The 19,460-nt window shown below is 38.4% G+C and overlaps 1 long non-coding RNA gene across 1 annotated transcript; it reads right to left on the bottom strand.

Moving 5' to 3' along the window:
- Positions 1–440: 440 nt before the first annotated feature.
- LOC144139568 (uncharacterized) lies at positions 441–19,078 on the bottom strand. Its single transcript, XR_013316273.1, has 8 exons — positions 19,055–19,078; positions 12,766–12,789; positions 12,622–12,645; positions 9,328–9,357; positions 8,287–8,310; positions 7,461–7,484; positions 1,965–1,994; positions 441–1,088 (listed from the first exon to the last, which is right to left on the bottom strand). It is a non-coding gene; the product is annotated as an uncharacterized LOC144139568 (long non-coding RNA).
- Between the last annotated feature and the right edge of the window lie 382 nt (positions 19,079–19,460).

The following is a 19,460-nucleotide window of genomic DNA, read 5'->3' as shown; positions in this document are numbered from 1 at the left end:
GTATGTCCTGGCTACTGTACAGATCCCTATAGAACTCCTCGGCCACTGTGACTATTTTATCCCTATTTGTGATGACATTGCCTTGCTTATCCTTAAGTGCATACATCTGATTTTTCCCCACGCCAAGACGTCTCTTCACTGCTTTCAGGCTACCTCCGTTCTTTACAGCGTATTCGATCCTCTCCATATTATACTTCCGTATGTCAGCTGTCTTACGCTTATTGAGAGCTCCGCTAGTTCTGTTGTAAAGGATAAAGTACCTTATATCAAGACACATCGCCTAAAGCTAAAAAAAGATCACTATAGCGCCTCCAGAAACGCTTTTATTACGGTTATGTCATTAAGATCTGGTACATGAATAATAACAGTTACAAGAAAATGGGAGTTTCTATGTAGACGGGAATTCACCCCAAACTAATAACTAACTACTGCATTGCAGGACATAAATAGCACATAAATATATAGGGCACAGAGAAGTGTTGCAGTAGAAAGAACCCGGCCCTAAACTGTTGAAGACAAAGGAAGACCCACAAGAAACATATATAAGCCTTTTATTTTCGTTCCATTTGTAGATTGATAACTCCTTTCTGTGTCTTTGTTTCGTGGTTTGAAGCATTTTGACATAAATTGTTATCACTGATGTTTGTTTCACAATTATTGCAAACAACATATCGCTGTTTTGCTCTTGGTAGACAAAGTGTATTAAACAATAATAACCTAGAGCATCTTATTGTAAGCCATCGTTAGTTTATATTAGGAGTAGTCTGGCAGCGACAGCTGCCCCGTATTTGGACCAGCTCTATTCTCGATCTTGCGTTCTCAATCCAAAAACCAGATAATGCACACTAAAGCTTTGTTTGGCGACTTTCTAAAACAATTAATACTCTGTAATTATTTTTCGATACTCACTTGTAGCTCTTGTAGTAGAAGTGTCTAAGAGAAACAGAAAAAACAAGATGGTTTAGGCGTATTTTGTTAAATGTCGATTTCAAGATCAGTTGTACGATCAAATTTTGATTGGTAGAGTTTCTAACAATAGGTAATGTTTTAGATCTTACTTGGGGTGGTAGGGGATCTTGATTGTGAGGCTAAAATGAAAAGTTTGATATACGTGGTTAAATATAAACACAATTGTTTATTTCACTTAAAAAACCGGATATTGGGCGGATTTCGAGCCCTAAATAATCGATGAGGACCGGTTTTAAAATAATTTTTCACAAATTTCGAAACAAAATCCGAAATCCTTTGCTGACGAGAAAACCGCAAAAAATTACACAAGACAGGAAGAGGGACAGCAGAGACAAGCGCTTGTCTTTTTTCCTTCTTCGTCATTTGCGCAATTGTTTCCGCTTTATTCGTCAGAAATGAAACGCCAACTTGCTCCGTAGTCTGCAATAATCACTAACAATATTTTCTTGCAATAAATAATTGATACGTAGCGGAGAAAATCACGTTTTCCTGAACTGATATGAGAACGTTCGGAATTTTGTATTAAACAGCAGGCGTTAAAATAAGATAAGGGGGAGTCAAACGTGGTTCACGTGTTTATTGTCTCATCTGCGTCTCATCATACTCACATGATTGTGACCTTACAGGAAGAATTGTCATTTAAATAAATGTAGTTTCTTCCCCAGGACTGTCGGTATTACCCTTTATACTTTGGAAGCTGCAGTGAAAATACCTGTCAACATATAAATATGAACTCAAGAGATATCTAACCTTGTAATTTGAAATATTGAATACATAATTTTGTAAATAAATAATTGATTTTAAATATATAGGGACTCACTTGTAGCCGTAGCTATAGCTGATTCTGATGCTAAAAAAATGCATTAAGGCGTTTTTAATAAAACCTGCAGCTTTTGTTTATTTTCAAAATATTTAAATTAATTTTATGGCCAAATTTAGGCAATTATTTTCAGAAAAGGCGGTTTCTAAAGCTTTTATTTTACTTGATAACTTACTTGAAGGCTCATGTGGCGAAGATTCTGAGCCTGAAAATATAATATTGTGCTTTCAGTAAAAAATTAACATTGTATATATTGAAAAATACATTTTATGCACAAACTCTTCTATTAACGCTTAAACAGCAATCGCTCCGAAACAGACGTACGCCCTGCCAAAGGTGAAGTGTAACTGATCGTATTTTATGATAGAACTATTTCGTGTTTGTCCCGCCTTTATGCGAAGATAGCTAAAATGCTTCTCTAGGAAAGCGAACATTAACAATTTATATTGAGTGAAGAGTATCCCTATTGCGAATGTATCACACACCGAGAACCAGTTGGAGGTCAATGAGAGAGGCCTTCTTTCTGCAGTGAGGCTGAATTGGATGATGATGACGATGTACTCCTCACCCACTGTCTGAACCATGGCTATCACCTTGGAGTGGCAGTGCGCTGTACACCCCCAAATAAATATGGCCAAGAAAACTATTCTAAACCCGCAATTTCAGTTCGTCTTCACCACAGGAAATACCAGGGGCGGTATTCTCGAGTTTTTTCTCTTTTGCGTCCCTTTCAAAAGTGTCCCTTTTGGCGAGCCCTGATTGGCTAAAAGCAAACAACCGGAAGTGACGTAACTCAAGCGCAACAAACCTACTGTTAACGCTCACTGCCTAACCGGAAGTGCGTCACGATGAAAGGGACTCAAAAGGGACGTTTTCAAAAGGGACAGTTACGAGAATACCGCCACAGACGTTCCTACAAGAATTGGCTATTGCAAATTTTCTCATTCCCTAAAGTTCGGTCACGTGTGGCTTTCAGTGTGCTCACGTATTTTCTAAGTTTATGAGCTCGTTTATGACCACCAGCCGCTCCGAAATATATAAAAAAAACATATTTCTCACTGATGACCCCGTATTATATCGCCAGTGTTGGCATGTGGCGGCTGATGCGCCGAAACAGTGCCAGTGATGCAATACTCTTTTTGTGTCAATTGCTGGTTCAGTGATATTTTATAAAAGGAGGTGGTCAAGTTTTTCTCGTGTACCATATGCTGTTTGAACTTGCCATCAGGCCTCAACATTAATTTTATTGTGGTGTCAAAAAACAGCTGGATTGGCACAGAGGGACCTAGCATTTTTTGCTGATTCAGTGTACCGACTTTTTCGCTGCCTGTTTGAATTTAAATAGTTCTTGTCGAAGCCAAGTCACAGGGTATCGATGCAATTTATCCCCTTTGTCCTTTCTAAAAGCGTGCACCTCGGCTTGGCGTCGCTGTTTTTTTTTAGTTTCTTGATTCGTTGAAATAACGTCTTTTTAAATTCATGCTGATGGAAGTGCACCCTTTTTCTAGGCTGAACGGCGTGACTGAGTGAAGTTTTTCTTTTAAGGAAATTGTTGCTTCACTAGAATGGAAAAAACAACGAGACAGCTGGAATACACTAAACCGCCTACCTACCCGGATATTGTTCGCCAACGTATCCACCACTGCTAACGTTTTTCTATCCCATTTCATAACGTTCTACGCATTTCATAGCGGGTGTAAACCAGAAAGAATACACTGCATAAAATTTTTAGCAGGTTTGTTTCTAGAGCCTCATTAGAAAAAGAAACATGAAGATCACTTGGGGCACACCAAGAAAACCGTTATAAACACTCGGCGCACTATTAATTTCCACTGCCTTACATCCTGTATTATAGCACAAGTATAACGAAACATTTCCAATCAAACATTTTGCTCGCACATCTGGATTGCCTTCAGTTTCTCTTGAGAGACTGTTGCGGCAGCATGGACTTTTATTTTAAGTAGGTACAGTGAGTCAGATGTTAATGTTGTAGGCAATAGCCCACAGACATCATATGCTATAGTGTAGTACGTCGATAGCGATGTAGGCTATAAGCCTAACCTACAATCTTGATTTTGGCGATGTTTAGTAGGTGTGGTTGGCAATGGGAGAAACCTGGGCTTCAAGCTAATCCAAATAAAATGGTTTTGAGAAAAAATACGCTAGAAAACACTGTACAGCTTTCCTGCATCGTTCTCTCAGTGCACATACCGGTCGCGATGCTATTTGTTTTGTACATTACGTACAACTAAGGAAAACGGGCTGCATACTGGAAAGAGCAATTTCCCTTCCCAATGTTCCAAAGCTCAAGTAGGGCGGCAGTGTTCCATAAATATTCTGAAGTCTCTGCGGTTCTCCCTGTACACATTGGATAGGCACAGCTCTTTTGCAAACTTTGTCATTTGTTGTGCTCATAAGCCACCCCAAGAAACCTTCTGTAAGAAGCGTTCTTCCACTAATAGTAAAAACGTCACGGCCGTTGAAGAGGCCGCCACCGAATAGTGTTTCCATGGCAGGGGAAATGTTTCTGCTCAATAATTACGACACCTCCACGCACATGCAAACTTGTTAGAGCTGCTTTACATAAATTCAAGCCTTCTATGGGGATATTTGCGGGCGAACAGACTCCTTTCTGTTTACTTTTTCAGCCACAAGTATTGTGAAGATAAAGTAAATTATTTACAGATACATGTCCTAAATTTCAAAAGAAAGGTCCCCGAAATAGTTTAATAATTCTCTCAGGTAAGACTTTATAACTAATAGGGTAATGTGTTGACTTACTCGAAGTTGAGGTATCATTAGGTTATATATGATAACACGAAAAATGATAATGGGAAAACGTTCTACTCTTTTGAGCTTAAAAGTGTTCTTTATTTCAGAATATTAAACACACTCTGGAGTAGTTGTTTGATTTGGATGATAAGTACACATGACTTCTTCAAACGTTTGTGAAATATTCATTCGTTCATAGCAAATGACATAAAAATGTCACATAGCACCTCCAAAAATGTTTTATTACGGCTATATCGTTACGATCTGCGATATGAACAATAGCAGGTACATGAAAATGGGAGTTTTCATGTAGACCGCTCAGAACAAAAACATTGCAAATAAATAGTACATTACAGGACATAAATAGCCTATGAATAAGTAGGACACAGAACAATTTTGCTGAAGAATGAAGAATGGGGCCCTAATGTAACGAAGACGAAGAAAGATCCACAAGAAACATGTAGAGGCCTTCCATTTTAGTTGCAATAGTTTATTGCTGACCCAGTTCAATCTCTTTGTTACGTGGTTTGAAACATTTTGAAATAAATTGTTATAAGTGCTGTTTGTTTTCATAATAATTACAAACACATCAATGTATTGCTCTTGGTAGACCAATCACATAAATAATTTATATTAACCTAGACCATCTTCTGGAACACCATCGCTAAAAAAAATTAAAATTAGTCGGCGAACTACTGTTGCGGCGTATTTTGACAAGCTCAATCCTTGATCTTGCGTTTCCACACAAAAAAAACACATATTGCACACTGTAGGTTTGTTTATTGATCTTGTAAGGATAATTATAATTTAAAATATTTTGGGGACTCACTTGTAGTTGTAGACGAAGTATCTATTTCTAACGCATAAAGCCTGAATGGTTTAGTGGTATTTTGTAATATGTCCATTTTACAATGGGCTCTAAGACGAAATGTTGATGACTAAAGTTTTTAGAAATGGGTACTTTATTTAGAGCTTACTTGGGGTAGTAGCGGAGGTTGATTGTGAGGCTAAAAAGAAGTTTGGCATGCGCAGTTCCATATACATAAAATACTTTATTTCAATCCAAAACGAGATTTTGAGCACTATTGTTCAAGAAATGAATGTCTCAACGGTCTCTTATGCCCCCCAACTGCTCCGAAACGAATACAGAAAAAATGTTTTTCGTTATGCTCCTGCTTTTTAAAGCCATAGTTATCATGTGATGGATGATGCAGCATAAAAGTGGTACTGATCCAATACTCCTTTCCTAGGAATTGCTGGGTCTCTAATATTAATATAAAAGAAGGATGTAAAGTTTTTTCATCTGCACCATATGCTTTTTTAACTTGCCATCATGTCTCAACATTCAATTTATAGTGGTGTTGAAAGCATGGCCAGATCGGTACGGAAGGACCTAGCATTTCTTGGCTATTCATTGTGTTTAATTTGTTGTTGCTTGTTTGGACTTTATTGTTCTCTTAAAGGTGACTGCAAAAGGTAGCGATGCAATTGATCTCCTATGTCCGCTACATACCCTTTCGCCTCGGCTTGGAATCGCTATTTTTTTGTCTGTTTCTTGATTCATATAAGTGCAATTTTGCCAAATCTTGCTTAAAAAAGTGCGCCCTTTCTCTGTACACAACAGCACGACTGAAGTAACTTTTTCTTTTACCGAAAATTGTTTCTTCGCAAGGATGGCGAAAGCACCCAGACAGCTAGCGCCCACTGAAAGCGTACCCACGCGGATATCCTCCGCAAAAACTGTCCACCACCGCTACCATTTTGCTACCCCATTTCTAACCGTTCCACGCACTTCATAGCGGTCCTACACCACAAATATTACACAGTAAATATTCGGCACGTTTATTTCTATAGCACAACTAAAAAAAACTTGAACATCACTTGGTGCTTATTAAGAAAACCGGAAGAAACGCTCGGTGCCCTAAAAAGTTTCGTTAGATAACGGCGCGTATTGCAGCAGTAAAATAACGAAAAACCTAATGCGAAATTTCGCTCGCAGTCTTGCTTCGCCTTGAGGCGTTGCCGCAGCAGCATGGGTTTTTATTCGGTAAAAACTAGGTACAGCGACCCGTAACAACGTTGTAGGCAATAGCCTGCAGTCAGATGTTGTATGCAAAAGTCTCCACTTCGATATCGATGTAGGCTTTAGGCATGGCCTACAACCACGATTTTGGCGATGTAGACTACATATAGTTGATATTGGTAGAAAGCTCGGCGTCAAACCAAACTAAATGAAATGGCTTCGATAAAAATATGAGAAACGATACTGTGCAGCTTTCTTCAATCGTACTGCCATGAAACATATCGGTCACGATGGTATTTCTGGTGTACATTGCGTACAACTGAGAAAGAAGGGCAGCATTCCGTCTACGGCAATTTTCTTTCCCCATGTTCCTAAGCTTCGGTAGTGCAGCGGTATTTCAAACATATTGCGATGTTACTGCGGTTTTCTCTGTAGACATTGGATGGAGACAGCTCTTTTGCAAACTTTGTCATTTGCTGTTCTCGTAAGCCACCCCGAGAGACCTTCCGCATTGAGTGTTTCTACACTTATGGTAAAAACGCCACTGCGCTTGAAGAGGTTACCGTAGAATAGCACTTTTACGGCTGGAAAAGGGTTGTTTTTCTCGTTAATTACGGCTCCTCCACGAACATGTGAGCGTGTTGCAGCTCCTTTACACAAATTCAAGCCTTCCATTTGGAAAGTTGCTTGTGCATAGACTCCTTTCTCTTTACTTTTTCAGACAAATAAAATGTGAGGATAACATAAAAAACAGGTATATCTAAATTAAAAAAAGGTTCCAGGAACAGTTTCTTAACTCATTGAGGTAAGATTTTAATTGTCATAGGTGAACATTTGATGTTTGTACGTTTGGATAATTTTGATGTTTGGACTTACTTGAAGTTGAAGTGGAAGTATTTTCTAAAGCATAAAACGAAAATGATGAGAAGAAAACACACTACTCTTTTGACCTTAAAACGATGTTTAATTGCAGGTTATTCAAGACAATCAGGAAAAATATATTGATCTGGATGTGTAAGTATAGATGATATTCTATATTTTTTTGGTATGTAAATTATTGACGATCAATCTCGCAAAACGATCACAATTTTACTTCGAAAATGCCTTTATTATGGTTATGTCATTAGGATCTCCTATGTGAATAACAGCAGTTACAAGAAAATTGATTTCGCATGTGGAGTGGTATTCACGAAAAAATATTAGATAAATAGTACATTACGGTAGGTAAATAGGATAAATAAATAGGAACTATAGATGTATTGTTGTAGAAATAAGAATCGGGGCTAAATTGAAGAAGACGAAAAAAACGCACAATAATCATGCAAACGCCTTATATTTAGCTGCAATATTTGATTGATGATTTATTTCAATGTGTTCGTTACGGGTTTGGAACATTTTGACATACAATTGTTATAAGTGCGGTTTGTGTTCATAAATATTAAAAACAAATTTACGCTGTATTGCTGACGGTAGACGAAGCCTATTATCCAATAATAGCTTTGATAATCGTGTTTTAAACTATCATTAATTTATAATAAATGTTGTGTGGGAACGACTATTGAACAACTGCTGCGGCGTGTTTTTTGCCGCTGTCTATCCTCGATCTTGTGTTTTCAACCCAAAAACCTGAAAATACACCCTATAGCTATGTTTAGTGGTATTCTAATGCAAATAAATATTTAGAAATAATTTTGAGACTCACGTGTATTGGTTGTAGCAGAAGTTTCTAAGACAAAGACAAAAACAGAATGGTTTATTACTATTTGTTAATATGTCTCTTTTATGTTGAGCTGTACAGTGAAATATTGAAAAATATAATTTATTATGGTTGGCTTGTTTACAGCGTACTTGGGGTAGTAGCGGATGTTGATTGTTTCGCTATAAAAATGTTCTTTATGCATTGGTACATATAAATATAAGTATTTCATTAGGTTTAAAACCAGATTTTGTGCAGTTTTTGCTCAACAATTTATTCGGGAATGATCGGAGCAAAACATTTTCTTACAAAATCTGAAAAAAACCCCTAATCCTTTACTCACCAGTAAACCGCAACAAATTACGCAAGGGACGCTGAAGGGCATCAGAGACTAGCGCTTGTCTCTGTTGTCCTTCTGCGTCCCTTGAGTATTTTTTGCGCTCTACACATGAGCAGGGAAATACTAACTTGCCCAGAAGTCCACAATAATATCTAATCCTATTTACTACGCAATCAACAATTTATACATAGAGAAGAAAATCAGGTTTCCCCGAACTGATATGACAACATTTGGAATTTCGTATTAAGCACCAAAGCTTAAACTAAAATAAGTGGGAGTCATGATCGCGTCTTACGTATTTATTGTCTAATCTTCGTCTCATCATATACACAGGATTATCACCCTAAAGGAAGAATTGTCATTTAAATGAGTGCAGCTTCTTCCCCAGGGTTCTCTGAGCTACTCTTTATACTTCGCAACCTGCGTTGAGAATACTTGTTAAGAAATGCGAATAAACTAAAAAGAAATTTAACCTCCTAATTTTTATTATTGAATACATATGTTTGTAAATAATAAATTTATTTTAAATACATAGGGCCTTGCCTGTACTCGTAGCTGCAGTTCATTCTCAAACTACAAAAATGCACTAAGGGGTATTTATTAAAACCTGACCTTTTTATTTACAGCAACAACTAAAGAAATCATACAGCCCAATTTACTAATGATTGTTAATAAAGGCAGTTTCCAAAACTTTATTATCGACTTACCAGGAATGTCATGTGCCGGTGATTCTGAGACTGGAAAGATAAAATTTGCGCTTTCAGGAAGAAGCTAGCATTGTAATAATTAAAAATATATACTATGCACAAAAAGTTTCTTTAGACACTTTCACACAACCGATGCCGAACCTACGTAATCACCGACAAATTTGAAGTAGTCTCTGATTGTTATGGTATAAAAATTCATTTCTTGTAGGTAACATTTTTATGCGAATGTAGCCAAAATGCCTCTAGTGGAAAGCCAACGTTAAAATTTTATTTTAGAGCGAACACTATTTATTGCGAATGTACCCCTTCCAGGAGCAGCTGGAGACAAATGGAACATGCCTTCGCCCTGCAGTGGGCCTCAGTAGGCTGATGCTGACAATGTATTAGATACCAACTTTCTGAACCACGGCTATAACCTTCCACGGAAATATGCTGTATATCCCTAAATGAGTATTGCCAAAAAACCCTTCAAAAGCCGTCATTTCAGTTCCTCTTAATCACAAAAAATACCAGACGTTCCCACAAGAATGTAATATTCTACAATTCTTAAATCTCAAAAGCTTGCACTGGGATGGCTTTCAGTGTGTTCATGCATTTTATGCCTTTATGAGCTCGCTTATGCCCACAAACTGCTCCAAAATGTATACAGCAAATATCGTTGTCACCAATGACCCCGCGTTTTAAAACCATAGTTATCATGTGATGGCCGATTCAGCGTAGCAGTAGAAGATACTCCTTTGTATGAAAACTTTGTATGAATACTTCGTAGAAATACTCCTTTTCTTTAAATTTCTGGGTCACCTATGTTTTAGAAAAAGAGGTGGTGAAATTTTTTTCTCTGTACAATAAAGCGATTACACTTGCAATCATGTCTTAAGATTCATTTTGTTCTGCTGTTAAAAGTACGACCGGATCGGTAAAGAGATACCTCCAGTTCCTTGGTGAATCAGTGTGCCGAATTCGTTGTTGCTTGTTTGGATTTTCACCGTTCTTTTAAAAGCCACTGCACAGGGTAGCTATGCAATTGATCCCCTTTGCCAGCTACATACGCTATCGCCTGAGCTTGGCATCGCTGTTTAGTTGTGTGTTTGTTCATTCACAAAAATGACTTTTTTGCCAATTCACGCTGAAGGAAGTGTGCCCTTTCTGTGGTATCAACAACGGGCCTGAGTGCAGTTTTTGTTTCACGGGAAATTGTTGCTTCACAAGGATGGCTCAAGCACCCTGACAGCCAGCGCCCACTGAAAGCTCACCTTCCCGGATATTGCCCGCAAAAAGTGTCCAATGCTGCTAAAATTTTGCTTCCACGTTCAATACCCTTCCATGCATTTTAGAGCGGGAGTACACCAGAAAGAATATAGTACAAGAAGTTTTCAGAATGTTTGTTTCCACAGAACAATAAAAAAATAAACAAGAAGATCACTAGGTGGAGACCAAAAAACCGGAAGAAACACTCGGTGCGCTATAAATTTCTACTGGCTTAAGGCAAGTATTATAGCACGAATTTAACAAAAAACCCACTGAAACAATTTGTTCCTTGTCTTTATTGGCCTTCAACTTCTGTTGAAACAGTGTCGCAGCAGCATGGATTTCTATTCTACACGGAGTAGGTACACGGAATCGAATGTCAATATTGTAGGCAATCGCCTAAAGACGTTGTATGCAATGACTTACTACGTCGATATCGATGAGGCATAGGCATGACCTTCAACCTCCATTTTGGCGATGTCTACTAGGTATAGTTGACATTTGAAGTAAGCTTGGCGTCAAATCAAGCCGAATAAAATGGTTTCGAGGATGAATGTGCTAAACAATGCTGTGGAGCTTTCTTGCATCGTACTTTCAGGGAACATATCAGCCGTAATGGTATTTGTGGTTTACATTGCGTACAACTGACGACGACGGGCACTATTCTGAAAATGCATATCCTTTTGGTCCATGTTCGTAAGCTTCGGTAGGGCAGCAGTGTTTCAAAAATATTTCGAAGTAACTGCGGTCCTTACAACAGACATTGGTTGAGGACAGCTGCTTTGACAACTTTGTCATTTTTGTTCTTGTAAAACACTGCGAGAGATCTTCTTCAAGAAGCGTTCCTCCAGCTATGCGAAAAACGCCATGACTGCTGAAAAGGTCCCCGTATAATATTGCTTTTATCGCTGAAAAAACATTGTTTTTGCTGAATAAATACGGCATCTCCACGCACATGCAAACGTGTTAGAGGTCGCTTACACAAATTCAAGGCTTCTATGAGGACATTTGCACGCGCATAAAGTTCTTTATATTTACTTTTTCAGCCAAAATATTGTGATAATGAAGTAAATTATGGAAAGATACATCTAAATAAAACGTTTCCAGAAACAGTTGAACCCTTCAGTGAGGTACAATTTTAAAATTGATATGATAATACTTCAACTTAGTTGAAATTTAAGTAGCAGTAGGCTCTAAAGGATAAAACGAAACATCAGGAAAGAAAAACATAGTACTCTTTTAAGCTTAAAAGTTGTCTCTAATTTCATGTTTTTTGGGGCAATCGGAAGCAACTGAGTGATCTAAAGTGGTCTGTATTTTCAGATTTTTGGGAAAATCAGGCGCAATTTATTGATCTGGATGTGTAAGTACAGATTATCTTTGGCAATTTATTTTGGTATAGCGAATCATTCGCATCAAATGACATAAAAAGTTCACAAAATAGCCTTCAAAAATGCCTTTATTCCTGCAATGTCGCTAGGATCTGCTATATGAATAATAGCAGTTACAAGAAAAGGGGAGTTTGCATGTAGATGGGTATTAACACAAAAATTATAGGTAAATAGAACTTAACTGTACATAAATGCACATTACTTATTATGACACAGAGAAGCTTTTCAGTAGAAAGAGGAATATGGCACTAAACAGACGAATATTAAGGACGACGCAGAAGAAAGATATAGAGGCGTTACATTACTCTTGCAATATTTGATTGGTAACTCATATCTATGTCCTCGTTACTTCATTTGTGACATTTTGGCGTAAAATTTTCTTCAATGCTGTTTGTTTTCATAATTATTACAAACAACACATCACTGTCTTGTTTATGGTAGAACAAGCATAATATTCAATAATAACCTAGATCGTCTTATTGTAAACCATTATTAGTTTGTAACAAAAGTATTCTTGGAACAACTGGGGGGCAGTATTTGGACGATCTCTGTCCTGGATCTTGAGTTTTCAACCCAAAAACCACATAATGCCAGCTATAACTTTTATGAGCCATTTTCTAAAGAAAATAAGATTTAGAAATATTTTGCAATTCACGTGTAAGTATGGTAGCAGCAGTTTCTAGGACATACATCAACAAGATGGTTTAGTAGTATTTTGTAGTAAGTCGATTTAACGGTGAGCTGTACGAATAAATTTTATTACTAGAGTGTCTAAGAATTGTAAATATTTAAAGCTTACTTGGGGTAGTAGCTGATTGTGGGGCTGTAAAGAAACGTTTGGTTTGTATGGTTGCATATAAATACATATATTTATTTCAGTTTAAAACTACACTTCGTGCAATTGTTCATCAAGAAAATAGTCAAGGAGGAGTGGATGAAAAGGCTTTTCACGCGAATTCAAAGGTAAAACCACTAATGTTTTGCTGACGAGTAGGGCGCAAATAATTACACCAGGGACGAATAAGGACAACAGAAACCTGCGCTTGTCTCTGTTGTCCTGTATTATTTTCTTTTCAATATTCTTTTACTTTATTGATCAGCCATTCAAAACCAACTTCTCCCGAAGTTCACACTAATGACTAACAATATTTATTGCGATATCAACAATTCCTACGTAGCTAAAATATCAGGTTTTCCTGAACTGAGATGGGAACGTTCGGAATTTAGTATAAACGGCCGGACTTAAAATAGGATAAGGTGGATACATGAACGCCTTTTACATGCTTATTGTGTCATCTGGGTCTCAACTTACACAATTATCACCAGCACTGGGATCTCATGCTCCTCAATTATCTCCTGAGCCCGCTGGCTCCCCTATTTGCGATAATGCTGGTCTAACAAACAAAGGCGCGCTAGCCGTCGTCACGACACTGGGTGGTCAAAGGTCCAGTTTTGCCACTGCGCACATTATTGGCCGGCTCACACATTCATTCTTTGAGGCAACACCCAGTCTGCGCAATATATTTCTTGCAACAATTCAATTGAATAACATAGTTCACGCTCTCACTGCGGTCAACGAACTTGACCTTGTGTTTATTATCACATGGACGTTTGATAGTGGTACCATAACTCTTCTTGCATAAAGTGACAAGTTTCTGCCCCGTAAAAACGTTAAAGTTCACGTTTACTTTTTTCCCTATCTAATACAATACAAACGAAATACAAGCGCTACTAATCCAAAGCCTAAACATACTTGTGATTTTTCGCTTCGTAGATGAATAACTTTTTTTGAATTGTGCGGTTTCCTATCAACCCAGCCTTTCTGCCAAACTGAGTGCTTCCACTCAACAGTTGTGTCTTCAGAGAATAACCAATGAATTTTTTTTCAGGATAATGCGATAAAATTGCTTGACCGAAAGCTACAGTTCTGTCATAGCCGTACCTGTTGGCAATAGAAGCCACGGCCATGCAAGCTGTTTCTTCCTCTCTTGTTAGTGCACGCTAAGATTGTAAAGCAAGCTGTCGCCAAGCTATGTTTTCTAAATAGCCTAAAAAATCTTGTCCACACAAAAAGAATGCAAGCCTGGAGTGCCCAAAACACAAAGGCTTTCCCAAAACTCAAAAACCCTAACCAAATATATTCCTTCTAACTGAACTGCCAGGGCGAATGCGTGTATTGAAAATAAGGTGTTGTTCTAATTTATTCCAATAGCAAATTTGCCGCTCTGAAGAATACTTTTACTAACAACATGCCTCGCTAATTGGGTTCCAGCAATCCAAGCAAGCGGAATTTAGTTGAATTTCCAAGAATAAACTCGTGTCAACAATACTGAACTTGAGTTTAGAAGATTCTTTATACTTGTTCATAGAGAGCTAAAGAATCTTCATGCTTGAAGAATAAAAAAATTAAGTTTCTTGGAATAAATATATTATATGACTCCGTAAAATACATTGGGTTGAGGTAATATTTGTAAAAACCACCAAATTTATCGAAAATACTTGAACTTTTCGCACTTTGAAGAATCTGAAGCCGATGTAGCAGTTGACGTCGCAAATTAAACAAAGATACTGATGTCCCGAATACAACAATGCAAATTATGTATTTTCGTATGTTATAGTTTGTAGAAAACATTACCAACATTTTTCTGCAGAACGCAGAAACATAACTTTTATATTGGAAAATGCGCACCTCTAATTGCGCATATCTGGGTACCATCTCAAATTGTAATAGTGGTACACGAATTCGCGCAATCTGCGGGCTGTTTTGTTCTACCGAAGTTCATTATGAACTGTATCGGGAAGTTTACAGCGTTGCGGCCATTATACAGCATGCGAATATGGATATAATATTTGCAACAGAACCTTGGCCTAATCATTCAATTAGTGATAAGGAAGTCCTTGTTAAGAACATTATTGCGTATCGCAATGACGGGCAAAGCCTTGGATGCAGCGTTTTCGGGCTTCTCTGGTTCGATTTGTGCTTCTGATAGATTGATTGTGGGGTTTAACGCGCCGACGCAATGCAGGCGATGAGGCGCGCTGTAGTGGAGGGCTCCGGATTAATTTTGACCACCTGGGGATCTTTCTCGTGCGCCGAAATCTCGTACACACGGGCGTTTTTGCTTTTTGCCTCCATCAGAAAAGCGGCCGCCGTAGCCGGGAATCGAACCCGCGACCTCGTGCTCAGCAGCGCAACGCCTTAGCCACTGAGCCACCACGGCGGTTCGATTTGTGCTTCTCCGTTCTTGATATATGGCATGGTACGGTCGAAACGGTGTTGTGTAAAGTTGCTTCAGTTGTTGATTTTTCGCTTGTGGCCGGGGCGGTTAAACCGACGACGAAACTCTGTTATAGCGACACTGGTGATACTTCAAGCAATAAGCAAAGTTATCTCGCAAGCTTCCTGTAGAGTTATGTTGCTTGCTGGTGATTTAAATTTACCGTGTCTCTTTGGTACGATAATATTTGTGTGGCGACAACGTGCACCCACAATAACATCTCAATAAGGAGCATTCAGGATTCTTCTGGGCTTCAACAGTAGGTTAATGAGCCAACGCGTGAAAATAGTATTTTAGACTTGTTGAGTGGCAGCTCTCCAACTTTCGTAAATTTGGACACTATTATGCCTAGTAGAGTGACCATGAAGCCGTCGTTACAACCACCAAAAGAAAAAAATCATCGCCTGAAGGGCCCCGGAATTAAGAGTGTTTTTATTCAATGGAGAGAATTACTTCATTATAAGTGAAAAAAATAGTCAATTACCTTTATTTTAGTTTCTAATGTATGATAAGCATGTGCATAAAATCTGCAGGATTTTCAAAGCTAAGTTTCTTGAACAAATAGACGCACAAGTGCAAATGTAAATTCTTTCAAACTAATAGAACGAAGACAGCCATGGGTGAAATCTCGCCTTGGGCAGCTAATCACTAAAAGATAGTGGTTATTTGCTAAAGTCAAATTATATAAAGTACCTGTCAGTGCCAAAAACTGTGCCAGATAACGCAAGAATATAAAAAGGGTATAAAATATGCTAAGTACATCTATTTTTAAAAACTGAAGCAAAGATAAAGACCCAATTCTAAACTTTCTTGCAATATTTTAAGGTGTGCGGGATGGACTGCCAATAAATAAATAATATGTATAAAATGACCAACATATTATTGCTATACACAGACAAGGAGAATTGCCACAGCAATTATTTTAAATGAATCTTTCAGCCAACACGGGCTTTCACTTCTTCATCCTACGTAAGTAACTAACCCTCAATAAACCTGACTGAGATTAGCGCAAGTGGCATCCAAATGGCAATAATGCAATAGATGACCAAAATGCAATAGCTCCGATGCATTTTCTCAGCGTATTTTGAGGCGGTCTGCTGAACCGATTTCGATGTATCTGTACATAATCTGTGAACAATCTTTGTTGGCAGGTGTTTTACCTGTTCAACAACCTGTTTATATTTTCAACATCCCCAAGGGATGTTGAAAATCACAGAATGTTCAAGGATGTTGAAAAAGGATGCTCAAAATCACAGGCCAAATTTTTAAACTTATATTGTGTTCAATTTTATGAAATACATTCTCTACTGCGGACTAATGCAGCTCTTAATAAAAAAACACATCTTAACAACTGACCAACACGTGTTCCGAAAAGGGTTTTTATGCATAATGCAACTTGTTGAATTTTACCATGACCTGGCATGCGAAATTGATTAAAAGACAAACACCGGCTGTATTTTCTTAGACTTTCGTAAGGCATTCGCTAAGGTAACGCATTTAACTTTAACTGCTAAAATATATCATGTTGTACTTACGTGTATAGAAAATCATTTGTGTCAGCGGTGACAATGTGCCATTTGAAACTGTAAAACGTTTCAGTGGCTTGATGTGACGTCGAGAGCTCGACAGTGCTCTGTGCTGAAGCCACTTCCATTTTCTATTGGATGAATATTATTTCACTATATATGTCACCAGCTGTAAGACTACTTATAGATGACTGCGTCTAAGCATGAGCTGCATTTACAGGTAGATCATAGCCAGTGCAAAAAAATTATCGTGATTCTGTCACACCCCGCACGAAACCACGAAATGTGTAAACCCACAAATCCTCGGGTAACGCAGATTTGAAGAGCTGCAACGTGGAAGAAAAATACAGAACCCGCTAACAACATATACACATATACGGCTATATGGGATAGTAATACTGAATTATTTTTTAGTATAGTAAACAGTGAATAACAAGTGAATGAAAACGTCACAGTATAGTCACTGATGAAAAAATGGCTACGGTGAGGGTATGGGATTGAGATATGCTATGTTACTGGTAATGGTCACAACAAAACGGCAGCTTATATTATCGGTGGCGTATTCTACCGACATTTTATTTAAAAGAACACAGCAACTAGTTTGCTTGTGATCTGTAGACTGGAATACATGTCATATCTCATTTCTTCATGTAGACGACATTGGGTTTGAAACATAAGAAGCCATATATACAGCGTTGTTTGTTACAACTACTGGAAGAAACGCTTCACAGCATTGCTCAGAGAACGGCAAGCATATCATTCATAGGTTCGATAGGTTTCCTTCTTGTGAACGATTATTTTTTACATTTAAAAAAAAAGTCGCAGGGACCACAGTGGTACAAGCGCATTTTGAGAAGTGAACTTTTTGCGGTTGCACTTCCTAGAAGAACACAAAATGTCTGTCAAACTTTTGTTTAAATATTTTAAGGACAAAAAATGATTATACAGTTAAACCAGATGTAAGGAAGTTAAACAGGTTCCACATTTTTTTTTGTCGCGTAATGGTTTTCGTTAACTGCAGGTTTTGAGTTAAGGCTCGCGTGAATGATAGAGAAAAAAAAACCTAAATGCTAGACATCAGTGAAGGGGAACTTACCCTTCACATTATTATTTCACAGCGTAAACCTCCGTGAGTTGCTCGTGCTGCTTCCGCACGACCTTAGGCACTAAACAGCGCTCCCAAGAGGCAAGGTCGCTGACCACAATGTTTACATACGTAGCTGAAGAAGCACTTTTGCGGTATGCCTAAAATGCGCCATTTCGCAAAATTCGTGCTCTTTTCCGCCAAAATATTTCGAAACGTAGCTTGAGAAGCTCTTTTGCCGTATGCTTAAAGTGCGCCATTTCGCGAACTTGATACTCTTTTCCGCACTCAAAACTGTTGAGAGGGTGCTAGCTCGGATACCGTACCGGTTAGCGACAATCTTCTTTCTCACCGGAGTAGAGAACATTTGAAATTGAGATCTGGGGTGGTATTCTCGTAACTGTCTCTTTAGAAAATGTCCCTTTTGAGTCTCTTTATCGTGACGGTTAAGCAGTGGGTGCTAACAGTAGGTTTGCCGCGCTTGCGTTACGTCACTTCCGGTAGTTTGCTTTTAGCCAATCAGGGCTCGCCAAAAGGGACACTTTTGAAAGGGACGCAAAAGGGACAAAACTCGAGAATACCGCCCCTGGTTTTAAAAGACAAAAGTTTGCATTTTGCGGCAGCAGAACTCATCATGTTGACCCAATAGCCAATTTAGCAAAGCAGATGCGCGACTACACGCCGACAGGCAGGCCTAACAGCTGAAAACGTAAGTCCAAAGCCTACAACTCCCTTAAACGTGGAAACGCTTGGTAGTTTCCGGGGCGTGCGGGGATTGTAGTTTGCGGTGGTACCTGGTGTGGTGTCACGCTGTACAATTTAAACTAGAAATGGTTGCTGAGTTAACCACGGGATTGCACTAGCCGATTTGTTTATAACCATGATCCCGAAAATTTCCCTTTTAGGCGATTTTACACGCTGATGTAGCTACTGCTTTCATGCAGTAATGCTAGTATTCGCTAAATAATTGATTTTCTTGGGCCATTTTTTCAGTAAAAACAAAGAAAAGGATTGGCTGATCAGCTTCCTGACTTCATTATATCAAAGTTAAGCTCCGAGCTTGTTTGTTATTTAAAAGCCGCGAACACATGGGCTTCAATGGGGGTGGTAATGACAAGTAAAAACTTCGCTAAATCCAAGAATTCGTTATATAGAGGTTCCTTAGATCCAGGTTTAAGTGTATATTGTTTTGAGACTTACCTGTAGGTGAAGTGGCAGGTGTTTCTGCAGAGAATGTAAAAGACAGGAGCGTACAACACCATATTAGGTCTACGTTAAAATGTTAGAAACACTCGTAAGTCGCTTTCTCAAGAAAAAAACGTACTTCAGAGACCTACCAGGAGGTGTAAAACTGGTTGACTCTGAAGCAAAATAAAAAAGTTCGGTTTCTCTACTCATAAATAAATATGGACGTTCTGACCCATTTCAAGCGTAAGTTTATGCAATTTGTACGCCAGGAACATGTTTGAGAAGAATGGGGGCAACCCGATTTCTACCTGAATTCCAAGGAGAATTTTAACTCACTTGTAGTTTCAGTAGTTGTTGATGTTGAGGCTTTGGATAAAGAAAAATGTTCCGTATATAGAACATAAATATTAGCTCACAA

The sequence above is a fragment of the Haemaphysalis longicornis genome, unplaced genomic scaffold, assembly GCF_048455015.1.
Source record: "Haemaphysalis longicornis isolate Haplotype H1 unplaced genomic scaffold, Haemaphysalis longicornis Haplotype H1 scaffold_5, whole genome shotgun sequence".
NCBI lineage: Eukaryota > Metazoa > Arthropoda > Arachnida > Ixodida > Ixodidae > Haemaphysalis > Haemaphysalis longicornis.
The sequence above is the reverse complement of the archived record's forward strand: the minus strand, read 5'-3'. Positions and strand labels throughout refer to the sequence as shown.